A 14010-nucleotide genomic window follows, 5' to 3' on the forward strand; every position below is an offset into this window, starting at 1 on the left:
TGTTGTCTTTCTCTTGGCTTTATGTAGTCTTTCTCTTGGCTTTATGTTGTCTTTCTCTTGATTTTATGTTGTCTTTCTCTTGGCTATATGTTGTCTTTCTCTTGGCTTTCTGTTGTCTTTCTCTTGGCTTTCTCTTGGTTTTATGTTGTCTTTCTCTTGGTTTTATGTTGTCTTTCTCTTGGCTTTCTCTTGGCTTTATGTAGTCTTTCTCTTGGCTTTATGTTGTCTTTCTCTTGGCTTTATGTTGTCTTTCTCTTGGCTTTCTGTTGTCTTTCTCTTGGCTTTCTCTTGGTTTTATGTAGTCTTTCTCTTGGCTTTATGTTGTCTTTCTCTTGGCTATATGTTGTCTTTCTCTTGGCTTTCTGTTGTCTTTCTCTTGGCTTTATGTTGTCTTTATGTTGTCTTTCTCTTGGCTTTCTGTTGGCTTTATGTTGTCTTTCTCTTGGCTTTATGTTGTCTTTCTCTTGGCGTTCTGTTGTCTTTCTCTTGGCTTTCTCTTGGCTTTATGTTGTCTTTATGTTGTCTTTCTCTTGGCTATATGTTGTCTTTCTCTTGGCTATATGTTGTCTTTCTCTTGGCTTTATGTTGTCTTTCTCTTGGTTTTATGTTGTCTTTCTCTTGGTTTTATACTGTCTTTCTCTTGGCTTTATTATGTCTTTCTCTTGGCTTTCTGTTGTCGTTCTCTTGGCTTTCTCTTGGTTTTATGTTGTCTTTCTCTTGGTTTTATGTTGTCTTTCTCTTGGCTTTCTCTTGGCTTTATGTTGTCTTTCTCTTGGCCTTATGTTGTCTTTCACTTGGCTTTATGTTGTCTTTATGTTGTCTTTCTCTTGGCTTTATGTTGTCTTTCTCTTGTCTTTCTCTTGGCTACATGTTGTCTTTATGTTGTCTTTCTCTTGGCTTTATGTAGTCCTTCTCTTGGCTTTATGTTGTCTTTCTCTTGATTTTATGTTGTCTTTCTCTTGGCTATATGTTGTCTTTCTCTTGGCTTTCTGTTGTCTTTCTCTTGGCTTTCTCTTGGTTTTATGTTGTCTTTCTCTTGGTTTTATGTTGTCTTTCTCTTGGCTTTCTCTTGGCTTTATGTAGTCTTTCTCTTGGCTTTATGTTGTCTTTCTCTTGGCTTTATGTTGTCTTTCTCTTGGCTTTCTGTTGTCTTTCTCTTGGCTTTCTCTTGGTTTTATGTAGTCTTTCTCTTGGCTTTATGTTGTCTTTCTCTTGGATATATGTTGTCTTTCTCTTGGCTTTCTGTTGTCTTTCTCTTGGCTTTCTCTTGGCTTTATGTAGTCTTTCTCTTGGCTTTCTCTTGGTTTTATGTTGTCTTTCTCTTGGCTTTCTCTTGGCTTTATGTAGTCTTTCTCTTGGCTTTATGTTGTCTTTCTCTTGGCTTTATGTTGTCTTTCTCTTGGCTTTCTGTTGTCTTTCTCTTGGCTTTCTCTTGGTTTTATGTTGTCTTTCTATTGGCTTTATGTTGTCTTTCTCTTGGTTTTATGTTGTCTTTCTCTTGGTTTTCTCTTGGTTTTATGTTGTCTTTCTCTTGGCTATATGTTGTCTTTCTCTTGGCTTTATGTTGTCTTTCTCTTGGCTTTCTCTTGGCTTTATGTTGTCTTTCTCTTGGCTTTCTGTTGTCTTTCTCTTGCCTTTCTGTTGTCTTTCTCTTGGCTATATGTTGTCTTTATGTTGTCTTTCTCTTGGCTTTATGTTGTCTTTCTCTTGGCTTTATGTTGTCTTTCTCTTGGCTTTCTGTTGTCTTTCTCTTGGCTTTCTGTTGTCTTTCTCTTGGCTTTATGTTGTCTTTCTCTTGGCTTTCTCTTGGTTTTATGTTGTCTTTCTATTGGCTTTATGTTGTCTTTCTCTTGGTTTTATGTTGTCTTTCTCTTGGCTTTCTCTTGGTTTTATGTTGTCTTTCTATTGGCTTTATGTTGTCTTTCTCTTGGTTTTATGTTGTCTTTCTCTTGGCTTTCTCTTGGTTTTATGTTGTCTTTCTCTTGGCTTTCTGTTGTCTTTCTCTTGGCTTTCTGTTGTCTTTCTCTTGGCTATATGTTGTCTTTCTGTTGTCAAAATAACTTTGAATTAACTTATTTTTAAAATAATTGTCAACATATTAAATCACATTAAGGTGGGATGTTCACTGTATTAAAAGGAACAATATCAGTTAAATTTTGCACCAGTCGCTGGGAGAGGGAGGGGAGGAGGAGTGAAGAGGTGGACTGGTTTTGGGTGTGGAACGACCAATGAGTGGGTCTCCCTGTAGGTCCTGCTTTTTGTGTTACACATCCATAGGCTTATCAACACTAAAGATAACAATTACAATAATCATATCACTTATTAAAAAAATAAAGAAATGCACAATGGCAACGCTAGCTAGGCCTCAACTGTCCTTACTAAACCATCCCAGCTGTCTTGATGTCCTAGCTGGGATGGTTTAGTAAGGACAGTTGAGGCCTAGCTAGCGTCCTAATAACTTCAGACCATATGACAGACACATCTTCATCTCAGGCCAAGCCAAAAGAAGATGAGGGGGGAATATTATTTTGGATAGGAAGAGGGGGAGGACGGGAGGACTGTAAGAAAAAGAGACGGGAGATAGGAAGGTCACAATCTTGTCTGGTACATTTTGATTGTTTTAAAACTCAAATCCAGCAGGACGCACGACAACATAGAAACAGTATGCAATAAAGTGATTATGCATTACAACACACACACACACACACACACACACACACACACACACACACATACACACACACACACACACACACACACATACACATACACACACACACACACACACACACACACACACACACACACACACACACACATAAACACACACACGCATACACACACACACACACACACACACACATACACACACACACACACACACACACACACACACACACACACACACACACACATAAACACACACACACACACACACATAAACACACACACACACACACACACACACACACACACACACACACACACACACACACACACACACACACACACACACACACATAAACACACACACGCATACACACACACACACACACACACACACATACACACACACACACACACACACACACACACACATAAACACACACACACACACACACATAAACACACACACACACACACACATAAACACACACACACACACACACACACATACACACACACACACACATACACACACACACACACACACACACACACACACACACATAAACACACACACACACACACACACACACACATAAACACACACACACACACATACACATACACACACACACACACACACATACACACACACGCACGCAGCTCCTGAAATACTAAGACAAAGAACTGAACTGACTATCCTCATCCTCTCTATATAAAACAACTGACATCTACACAGCTAAGACGCTCTATCGGGATGAGAGGTTTTCTGTCTCTAGTCCAACATATTGCTGCAGTGGGACAATAGAGATGTGGTCGTAGAGTATGGACCTAAGGGCACACGCTTGGTGTGTTGTGAAATCTGTTACGAATGTATTCTAATGTTTTTAAAATTGTATAACTGCCTTAACTTTGTCGGACCCCAAGAAGAGAAGAGATACAAATACGCACTCCGATCTACACTTGTAATATCTCGTCTGTCCAGCAGGCGGCAGCTAATTGGGATCCATAATAAATACAAATACACACTCCGATCTACACTTGTAATATCTCGTCTGTCCAGCAGGCGGCAGCTAATTGGGATCCATAATAAATACAAATACACACTCCGATCTACACTTGTAATATCTCGTCTGTCCAGCAGGTGGCGGCAGAGGGCTTTAATTATAAAACGATAAATATCCAAAAGCAACCACCAGGGATAAACCCACAACCACTTTCTAATAATTAAATAATTAAATCGTTCACCAATCGTTAAAGGGGTAATCTGCAGTTTAAAAAAAAAAAAAAAAAAACACAAAGAGGCCACAATGCGATTGTTTTGGTAAAGAGCTGAGAGGATGGGGCTTGAGAAATGCAACCACTCTCAAATTCATAGACAGAGCTATGGACACAAAGAATGACAATCCATGATATCAAAATTATAGTTTTAACCATGTTTAGAGGCTATACAGTGTTTGTTAACAAACAATGGAGTAATCAAGTTTATATTTTGGGTTCTAATGGAGTAAGACAGTTGAACGATGCTCATTGGGCGTGTATAAATTATATTATTCTAGAATCATTGGGTACATGTCATTTAAAAAATTACAATCCCCAAGATAATGTAGCAAATGCAAATTGCCCCTTTAATACATTGCTATAGTTTGGCCACATGATGGTGGTACAAGACGGTTAATGATTTATCTCCAACATCTGAACCACAGACAGGACGACAACAGGTAACTGAGTCACTGTGTCTAGCAGGACTACAACAGGTAGCTGAGTCACTGTGTCTAGCAGGACTACAACAGGTAACTGAGTCACTGTGTCTAGCAGGACTACAACAGGTAACTGAGTCACTGTGTCTAGCAGGACGACAACAGGTAACTGAGTCACTGTGTCTAGCAGGACGACAACAAGTAACTGAGTCACTGTGTCTAGCAGGACTACAACAGGTAACTTAGTCACTGTGTCTAGCAGGACTACAACAGGTAACTGAGTCACTGTGTCTAGCAGGACGACAACAGGTAACTGAGTCACTGTGTCTAGCAGGACGACAACAGGTAACTGAGTCACTGTGTCTAGCAGGACGACAACAGGTAACTGAGTCACTGTGTCTAGCAGGACGACAACAGGTAACTGAGTCACTGTGTCTAGCAGGACGACAACAGGTAACTGAGTCACTGTGTCTAGCAGGACGACAACAGGTAACTGAGTCACTGTGTCTAGCAGGACGACAACAGGTAACTGAGTCACTGTGTCTAGCAGGACGACAACAGGTAACTGAGTCACTGTGTCTAGCAGGACGACAACAGGTAACTGAGTCACTGTGTCTAGCAGGACGACAACAGGTAACTGAGTCACTGTGTCTAGCAGGACTACAACAGGTAACTGAGTCACTGTGTCTAGCAGGACGACAACAGGTAACTGAGTCACTGTGTCTAGCAGGACTACAACATGTAGCTGAGTCACTGTGTCTAGCAGGACTACAACAGGTAGCTGAGTCACTGTGTCTAGCAGGACTACAACAGGTAACTGAGTCACTGTGTCTAGCAGGACGACAACAGGTAACTGAGTCACTGTGTCTAGCAGGACTACAACATGTAGCTGAGTCACTGTGTCTAGCAGGACTACAACAGGTAGCTGAGTCACTGTGTCTAGCAGGACTACAACAGGTAGCTGAGTCACTGTGTCTAGCAGGACTACAACAGGTAGCTGAGTCACTGTGTCTAGCAGGACTACAACAGGTAACTGCGTCACTGTGTCTAGCAGGACTACAACATGTAGCTGAGTCACTGTGTCTAGCAGGACTACAACAGGTAGCTGAGTCACTGTGTCTAGCAGGACTACAACAGGTAGCTGAGTCACTGTGTCTAGCAGGACTACAACAGGTAGCTGAGTCACTGTGTCTAGCAGGACTGGTCTGGTTCCTGACAGGACTACAACTGGTAACAGAGTCACTTTTACAATAGCTCCACCTAATCCTAGACCGTCATTGAAATAAGAATTAGTTCTTAACTGACTTGCCTAGTTAAATAAAGGTAAATAATGTGTCTAGTCTGTGTACTTTGAGATGCAGAGAACAAGACTTTAAGTCCTACAGCTTTCAGCAATCTGACCTGTTCCTTGTGGTTACACTGCCCCCTAGTGTCCACTTAAAACTTCACATCTGACAAATTGACATTCAATTTGAATGTGATGGATGCCACTGGGAATGTTCTCTGACACGCTGTAATTGTAAACATAACCTCTACTTCCTCGTTGTTTTGTTCAGTTGATGTGATGTGTCCAAGTTTTGTCTGTATTTGTTGTGTATCACTTGTTTTCTTTGGTGAAGAAAAAAAAATAATCTGTGGAATGGCATGTCTCCTTAAACCTGAGCCAGATCAACCGTTACCATCCCTGTCATCCCTGTCATCCCTGTCAAACCTGTCATCCCTGTCAACCCTGTCATCCCTGTCATCCCTGTCATCCCTGTCATCCCTGTCATCCCTGTCAACCCTGTCAACCCTGTCATCCCTGTCAACCCTGTCATCCCTGTCATCCCTGTCAACCCTGTCATCCCTGTCATCCCTGTCATCCCTGTCATCCCTGTCAACCCTGTCATCCCTGTCAACCCTGTCATCCCTGTCATCCCTGTCAACCCTGTCATCCCTGTCATCCCTGTCAACCCTGTCATCCCTGTCAACCCTGTCATCCCTGTCAACCCTGTCATCCCTGTAATCCCTGTCAACCCTGTCATCCCTGTCAACCCTGTCATCCCTGTCAACCCTGTCATCCCTGTCATCCCTGTCAACCCTGTCATCCCTGTCATCCCTGTCAACCCTGTCATCCCTGTCATCCATGTCAACCCTGTCATCCCTGTCATCCATGTCAACCCTGTCATCCCTGTCATCCCTGTCAACCCTGTCATCCCTGTCAACCCTGTTTCCATGTCTGTACTAGACGTTATTAAAAAAAAACAAGAGCACCTGGGGCATGCAGGCATCCTGGCTGGCGTGGGGCTGTCGATGGAGCAGCAGGAGGCTATACGGCAGGCAACAGTTGAACAGCGTTCTCGTCGTGCCTCCTGTTCATACACATTAAATAAGCTCCCAGAATAGGTTATATTATTATACAAGTTTAGCTAAAAAGCAGCCAACTAATAAGTACTATAGTTCAAGTAAATTCAATGAGAAAAAGGCTAATCTCCTCACAGTTAGGGTTAGGGTTAGGGTTAGGGTTAGGGTTAGGTAAGGTAAGGCTGGTCTGAGTTAATCTCCTCACAGTTAGGGTTAGGGTTAGGGTTAGGGTTAGGTAAGGTAAGGCTGGTCTGAGTTAATCTCCTCACAGTTAGGGTTAGGGTTAGGGTTAGGTAAGGTAAGGTAAGGCTGGTCTGAGTTAATCTCCTCACAGTTAGGGTTAGGGTTAGGGTTAGGGTTAGGGTTAGGTAAGGCTGGTCTGAGTTAATCTCCTCACAGTTAGGGTTAGGGTTAGGGTTAGGGTTAGGGTTAGGGTTAGGTAAGGTAAGGCTGGTCTGAGTTAATCTCCTCACAGTTAGGGTTAGGGTTAGGGTTAGGGTTAGGGTTAGGGTTAGGGTTAGGTAAGGTAAGGCTGGTCTGAGTTAATCTCCTCACAGTTAGGGTTAGGGTTAGGGTTAGGGTTAGGGTTAGGTAAGGTAAGGCTGGTCTGAGTTAATCTCCTCACAGTTAGGGTTAGGGTTAGGGTTAGGGTTAGGGTTAGGGTTAGGTAAGGTAAGGCTGGTCTGAGTTAATCTCCTCACAGTTAGGGTTAGGGTTAGGGTTAGGGTTAGGTAAGGTAAGGCTGGTCTGAGTTAATCTCCTCACAGTTTCATTCAGTAGTACAACACAACACACATTGCATTTTATCATAGGCACGGTGGGAATTTATATCTGTGATGTTTACATTTTATTGTTTTTATTTTTTTTATCCCACTTCATTGTGTGGAGCTGCTTTTTCTGGGAAATTCAGGGACGCCTTTTCTTTCCCAACGGAAAATGGCAGCTGCTTGAGCATTTGCAATAATGCAACGAGTAAAGCAGTTACATGTTTCCATTTAGCTCATTTTACCCTGCAACAGGAGCCACACCAAGACCTCATGTGCCCCAGAATGGCACATTGGCAGCCCCAACCCTGCAACAGGAGCCACACCAAGACCTCCTGTGCCCCAGAATGGCACATTGGCAGCCCCAACCCTGCAACAGGAGCCACACCAATACCTCCTGTGCACCAGAATGGCACATTGGCAGCCCCAACCCTGCAACAGGAGCCACACCAAGACCTCCTGTGCCCCAGAATGGCACATTGGCAGCCCCAACCCTGCAACAGGAGCCACACCAAGACCTCCTGTGCCCCAGAATGGCACATTGGCAGCCCCAACCCTGCAACAGGAGCCACACCAAGACCTCCTGTGCCCCAGAATGGCACATTGGCAGCCCCAACCCTGCAACAGGAGCCACACCAAGACCTCCTGTGCCCCAGAATGGCACATTGGCAGCCCCAACCCTGCAACAGGAGCCACACCAAGACCTCCTGTGCCCCAGAATGGCACATTGGCAGCCCCAACCCTGCAACAGGAGCCACACCAAGACCTCCTGTGCCCCAGAATGGCACATTGGCAGCCCCAACCCTGCAACAGGAGCCACACCAAGACCTCCTGTGCCCCAGAATGGCACATTGGCAGCCCCAACCCTGCAACAGGAGCCACACTAAGACCTCCTGTGCCCCAGAATGGCACATTGGCAGCCCCAACCCTGCAACAGGAGCCACACCAAGACCTCCTGTGCCCCAGAATGGCACATTGGCAGCCCCAACCCTGCAACAGGAGCCACACCAAGACCTCCTGTGCCCCAGAATGGCACATTGGCAGCCCCAACCCTGCAACAGGAGCCACACTAAGACCTCCTGTGCCCCAGAATGGCACATTGGCAGCCCCAACCCTGCAACAGGAGCCACACCAAGACCTCCTGTGCCCCAGAATGGCACATTGGCAGCCCCAACCCTGCAACAGGAGCCACACTAAGACCTTCTGTGACCCAGAAAGGCACATTGGCAGCCCCAACCCTGCAACAGGAGCCACACCAAGACCTCCTGTGCCCCAGAGTGGAGCATTGGCAGCCCCAACCCTGCAACAGGAGCCACACTAAGACCTTCTGTGACCCAGAAAGGCGCATTGGCAGCCCCAACCCTGAAACAGGAGCCACACCAAGACCTCCTGTGCCCCAGAGTGGAGCATTGGCAGCCCCAACACTGCAACAGGAGCCACACCAAGACCTCCTGTGCACCAGAATGGCGCATTGGCAGCCCCAACCCTGCAACAGGAGCCACACCAAGACCTCCTGTGACCCAGAATGGCGCATTGGCAGCCCCAACACTGCAACAGGAGCCACACCATAACCCCAGAATGGCACATTGGCAGCCACTTCGGTCCCCTGCAGCTGCTCCACTTTTTTGGGGCGGGAGCTTCATCCGGGTGGACTGAGCTCTGCCAACACCGCTCTGCCAGTTCTCTCCCAGTTCTCTCCCAGTTCTCTCTGCAGTGTATCCAGCTACTTGAGGGAGGTCTGTTAAATGTTCAGTCTGCTCTCGTATGGTGGGCCAGGGACCTTGGCAAAGTCTCAGTTCACTCAACAAACAACTGCAGATGATCCTATGCCCGTTAGCTCCCATGGGAAAGATCTTAATACCCCCTTCTGACTTTAAATCAGGAGCCTGCGGAAGAGTCTGATCTCTCTGTCAAAATGCTTTGTAGTTGAGACTGGTTCTGAGCAGACATTAAAAACATATCCTTGCTGTATAGCCTCAACATGGTTCAAACTACGATGTTGATATCATGGACGGTCAGTCGTTGCATCCATAGCTCTGTCTATGAATTTGAGAGTGTTTCTCCAGCTCCATCCTTCAGCTTTTTACAGAAACGGGCGGGGAAAACGATTTGCTATGGTTTCATCTGCTGAGTGCCACTTTAAAGGCCCTGTGCGGTCAAAAACGTGGTTTCCCTGTGTTTTATATATATTTCCACACAGGCTGGGAGGTTACACTAGTGTTTGTTGGACTAGTTCAGAAATTGGTACACAAGAATGATTAACATTGGCTTTTTAGGATTGAGTGAAATAAGGGGATAAAATACAGTGCCTTCAGGAAAGTATTCAGACCCTTTGACTTTGTTCAACATTTTATTACGTTACAGCCTTATCCTCAGTAATCTATTGTCCGTAGCGCTCCGAGACAGGATTGTGTCGAGGTACAGATCTGGCGAAGGGTACCAAAAAAATGTCTGCAGCATTGAAGGTCCCCAAGAACACAGTGGCCTCCATCATTCTTAAATAGAAGAAGTTTGGAACCACCAAGACTCTTCCTAGAGCTGGCCGCCCGGCCAAACTGAGCAATCGGGGGAGAAGGGCTTCGGTCTCTCTGTCAGAGCTCCAGAGATCATTTGTGGAGATGGGACAACCTTCCAGAAGGACAACAATCTCCACAGCACTCACCAATCAGGCCCATACTACAATACCACATATCTACTCTACATACCCCATGGTAGGCTACAGTAGTAAACACCCCCCACCCCCAAACCAATTTTGTGACCTTCCTGTTCCATTTCTTGATTATATAAAACATTCAAATGAATGGCTATGGAGCATCTATGACCTTGGTTACACCCCGGCACATAAATGTGACCTCTGTCATCTGATCCACGCTGCATTAGATCTGAATGTATGAAAGTCACATTAGCTTCAGATCTGCCAAGATGTGTTCAGAATGAAAAAGAGTGAATGACTTGGGGAAAAATACATTCTATAAATTACTTTCGCAATGACAAAGAACAAACGTTTGAAATAAACTTTCATACTGCAAAAAAAAAAAACAGATTAATTACATGAATATCGGTGGACAATTTGTACAAAACAAACGTAGATGATGGAACATATTCCCTTTTGCTTACGTGATGAACCACTAAGGGGATATAAATATTCCCCATCTAGCCAGGGCTCTCCAACAGATAGATAGATCCCAGTAGCTATGAGTAGCTCGCTGCCCACCTATGAGTAGCTCGCTGCCCACCTATGAGTAGCTCGCTGCCCACCTATGAGTAGCTCGCTGCCCACTTATGAGTAGCTCGCTGCCCACCTATGTGTCGCTCGCTGCCCACCTATGAGTAGCTCGCTGCCCACCTATGTGTAGCTCGCTGCCCACCTATGAGTAGCTCGCTGCCCACCTATGAGTAGCTCGCTGCCCACCTATGAGTAGCTCGCTGCCCACCTATGAGTAGCTCGCTGCCCACCTATGAGTAGCTCGCTGCCCACCTATGAGTAGCATGCTGCCCACCTATGAGTAGCTCGCTGCCCACCTATGAGTAGCTCGCTGCCCACCTATGAGTAGCTCGCTGCCCACCTATGAGTAGCTCGCTGCCCACCTATGAGTAGCTCGCCAAACAGTTCTGAAAGTACATTAGATTTTCACTTGTTCCAATGCAAACTGTCACTAACAGGTTTAAGACTCTGCGAGCTCCCAGCTATTATCTAATCAACATTATCCCACCCCTGGTTAGCCACTATTGGCTTAAAAAGCCAAAACTTAACACAATATTTGCTAATTAATTTCCAGCAATATTGCCCCTGTCTATCACTCTGTGTGTGGCCAGTTGATGTAATAACCGTCTTGTGGGTTGACAGAAATAATTTCACCAACACGTTCTGAATTAAATGTTAACTGCAAAGTAGAATTACCTGTCCCCCCCCCCATCAATCTACACACAATACCCCACAATAACAAACCAAAAACAGGTTTTTAGAAATAATAATAAATCAACTTAAATATTACATTTACATAAGTATACAGACCCTTTACTCAGTACTATGTTGAAGAACCTTTGGCAGCAATTACAGTCTTCTTGGGTTTGACGCTACAAGCTTGGCACACCTGTATTTGGGGAGTTTCTCCCATTCTTCTCTGCAGATCCTCTCAAGCTCTGTCAGGTTGGATGGGGAGTGTTGCTGCACAGCTACAGTGGGGCAAAAAAGTATTTAGTCAGCCACCAATTGTGCAAGTTCTCCCACTTAAAAAGATGAGAGAGGCCTGTCATTTTCATCATAGGAACACTTCAACTATAACAGACAAAATGAGAAAAGAAAAATCCAGAAAATCACATTGTAGGATTTTTAATTAATTTTATTTGCAAATTATGGTGGAAAATAACACCATTGGTGGCTGACTAAATGCTAATTTGCTCCACTGTATTTTCAGGTCTCTCCAACGATGTTCGATTGGGTTCAGGTCCAGGCTCTGGCTGGGCCACTCAAGGACTTTCAGAGACTTATCCCGAAGCCACTCTTGTGTTGTCTTGTCTGTGTGCTTAGGGTCGTTTTCCTGTTGGATGGTGAACGTTCTCCCAAGTCTGAGGTCCTGAGCCGGTACCAGTACCCCCTGTATATAGCCTCCACATTGACTCTATACCAGAACCCCCTGAATATAGCCTCCACATTGACTCTGTACCGGTACCCCCTGTATATAGCCTCCACATTGATTCTGCACCGGTACCCCCTGTATATAGCCTCCACATTGACTCTGTACCGGTACCCCCTGTATATAGCCTCCACATTGACTCTATTCCAGTACCCCCTGAATATAGCCTCCACATTGACTCTGTACCGGTACCCCCTGTATATAGCCTCCACATTGACTCTATACCAGTACCCCCTGAATATAGCCTCCACATTGACTCTGTACCGGTACCCCCTGTATATAGCCTCCACATTGACTCTGTACCAGGACCCCTGTATATAGCCTCCACATTGACTCTGTACCAGGACCCCTGTATATAGCCTCCACATTGATTCTGCACCGGTACCCACTGTATATAGCCTCCACATTGACTCTGCACCGGTACCCCCTGTATATAGCCTCCACATTGACTCTGTACCGGTACCCCCTGTATATAGTCTCGCTATTGTTATTTTAATGCTGCTATTACTTTTTATTTATTTAACTTATCTATTTTTTACTAAAATAAGTGTTAACACTAAGTAAGCATTTCACTGTCAGGTCTACTACACCTGTTGTATTCAGCATTTCACTGTGAGGTCTACTACACCTGTTGTATTCAGCATTTCACTGTAAGGTCTACTACACCTGTTGTATTCAGCATTTCACTGTAAGGTCTACTACACCTGTTGTATTCAGCATTTCACTGTAAGGTCTACTACACCTGTTGTATTCAGCATTTCCCTGTAAGGTCTACTACACCTGTTGTATTCAGCATTTCACTGTAAGGTCTACTACACCTGTTGTATTCAGCATTTCACTGTAATGTCTACTACACCTGTTGTATTCAGCATTTCCCTGTAAGGTCTACTACACCTGTTGTATTCAGCATTTCAATGTAAGGTCTACTACACCTGTTGTATTCAGCATTTCACTGTAAGGTCTACTACACCTGTTGTATTCAGCATTTCACTGTAAGGTCTACTACACCTCTTGTATTCAGCATTTCACTGTAAGGTCTACTACACCTGTTGTATTCAGCATTTCACTGTAAGGTCTACTACACCTGTTGTATTCAGCATTTCACTGTGAGGTCTACTACACCTGTTGTATTCAGCATTTCACTGTCAGGTCTAGTACACCTCTTGTATTCAGCATTTCACTGTCAGGTCTAGTACACCTGTTGTATTCAGCATTTCACTGTCAGGTCTACTACACCTGTTGTATTCAGCATTTCACTGTGAGGTCTACTACACCTGTTGTATTCAGCATTTCACTGTGAGGTCTAGTACACCTGTTGTATTCAGCATTTCACTGTCAGGTCTACTACACCTGTTGTATTCAGCATTTCACTGTGAGGTCTACTACACCTGTTGTATTCAGCATTTCACTGTGAGGTCTACTACACCTGCTGTATTCAACACATGCCATTTGATTTCCTGCCAGACTGGTCATCTTTGAACTTTATTCCATGACTTTTGTTGTGTCTTGTTTTTATTTATTCATTATTATAATTCAATATTTTTTTACAAATAATTTGTTCTGTAAAGTCTGTTGAGACATGTTGAAATACACTTGACATAAAAAGTAGTGGCCATCAGGCTAATGCCCTGCGTGTCTGGTCGTTAACTGGCCTTGCTGCTATGTCAGGGGTCCCTAAACTTTTTCTGCAAATGACCCCAAATTGACACTAGAAAATGCAGGGGACCCTATTTGGAAAAATGTGAACCCCTTGGTAATGCAGGTAGCTTAGAGGTTAAGAGCGTTGGGCCAGTAACCGAATCCCCATGCCGACTAGGTAACACATCTGCCAAGGTACATTTGAGCAAGGCACTTAATCCTAATTGTTCCTGTAAATCGCTCTGGATAAGAGTGTCTGCA

The sequence above is a fragment of the Oncorhynchus mykiss genome, chromosome 19 (assembly GCF_013265735.2).
Source record: "Oncorhynchus mykiss isolate Arlee chromosome 19, USDA_OmykA_1.1, whole genome shotgun sequence".
In the NCBI taxonomy this organism is placed as follows: Eukaryota; Metazoa; Chordata; class Actinopteri; order Salmoniformes; family Salmonidae; genus Oncorhynchus; species Oncorhynchus mykiss.